Source organism: Dasypus novemcinctus, chromosome 15 (genome assembly GCF_030445035.2).
Source record: "Dasypus novemcinctus isolate mDasNov1 chromosome 15, mDasNov1.1.hap2, whole genome shotgun sequence".
NCBI lineage: Eukaryota > Metazoa > Chordata > Mammalia > Cingulata > Dasypodidae > Dasypus > Dasypus novemcinctus.
The window spans coordinates 30,259,051-30,260,546 of NC_080687.1; the positions used below are offsets into that span (position 1 = coordinate 30,259,051).

The 1,496-nt window shown below is 34.6% G+C and overlaps 1 non-coding gene across 1 annotated transcript; it reads left to right on the plus strand.

Moving 5' to 3' along the window:
- Positions 1 to 431: 431 nt before the first annotated feature.
- LOC111764116 (U1 spliceosomal RNA) lies at positions 432 to 594 on the plus strand. Its single transcript, XR_002796799.2, has one exon. It is a non-coding gene; the product is annotated as a U1 spliceosomal RNA (small nuclear RNA).
- The last annotated feature ends 902 nt before the right edge of the window (positions 595 to 1,496 follow it).

A 1,496-nucleotide genomic window follows, 5' to 3' on the forward strand; every position in this document is an offset into this window, starting at 1 on the left:
ATGTGATGGGGAAGGAATCATAAAATCAGTCTCATAAATCTCCTATCTTGTGCTCTTTCATCACCTATGCTTAAAAAATGAGGAAAGGAAATATTTTCCCAGAATGTAGCATTAATATATTTCCTTAATAACCCCTCCCAAAGAGCTGTCAATGGATTTGAAAGATTACCATTTTCTATTTGAGGGTCTCCTATCTACACTTACAAAGAGAAAGAGAGAAATGAGCAAATAATTGAAATAAATATTGTGGTAAATGCTTTAGCATAAATTATCAGGCTCTGTGAGCTGAACACAGGGTTTGTATTCAGAATCATGATGAATTATTTCTGACCTTCGTTCATCATTACTCACTCACTCATTTTTATTCACAATTGAAAATCCACTATATGCCAAGCATGTAATTGGGTATAAAACAATTAAAGAGCTACGCCTTACTTACTGGCAGGGGAGATACCATGATCACAAAGGCGGTTTTCCCAGGGCAAGGCTTATCCATTGCAGTCCAGATGTGCTGACTCCAGCGATCTCCCCAAATGTGAGAAACAACACTGCATAATTTGTGGTAGTGGGGAACTGTGTTCCCACTCTCCCTTATCCGTAATAAAGAGGGAGGAAAAAAAAAAAAAAGAGCTACACCTATTGAGGAGACAAATGGTTAATATGAACCCCAGTTATTGCAGCAGGAAACATTTTACAAGCAATAGCCTTAGACATAGGGAAATTTCAATCAAGGTAGAGTGCTTACATGCAACAGTTAAAGAAACAGCCTTAACGCCGTCTTGAAGAATTGTGGCCAATAACTCCTTATCTTGCTACTGCAGGGAGTATTCTTAAGAAGCCTTAATAGTATAATTTGTATTGGAGGAGTCTTGAACTACATTAGCTAGGATAGGCTATCTGTTGTAAAATATACAGACAAGAATGTATAATGGTTGTCACCCAACTGAAGTTTCCTGATTACATAATAGGACTGGGGAGGTAAATGGGTCAGATGGGTAGCTCTTATCCATACAACCATATGGAGATCCAACTAACCGAGGCTCCATCATTCTCAACATGTGCCTTATGTCAATGGTCATATAGCTTTATCCATCTTGTATATAATTCCTTGTAGATTTTAGTAGAATACTTATAAATATTATTCATGTTATAATGGGGGTGAATATTAACACATTCTTTTGCAGTGAAAACTAAAATCAAAACACTTAGAGGTAAAATAAGTCTCATTTGAATGGGAAGTTTAAAATTGATGCCTAGCTTGGTCAATTAGGTTATATGGAATATATTTTTGAAAATTTGAGAGAGCTAAACCTGGAAATACAACTTTTGAAAAGACCATGTTTAAAGTATTTAAAAGATATCTATTATGTAAAAATTACACATTTAACAAGTGTTTAAAGTTGTGATATAAAATTTTGTGTCTATTTAAAAATGTTCAAGGGGCCATGTATTTTCTTTCATTTTATAGACTGAGCAAAAAAAAAAATTAGTCTTTT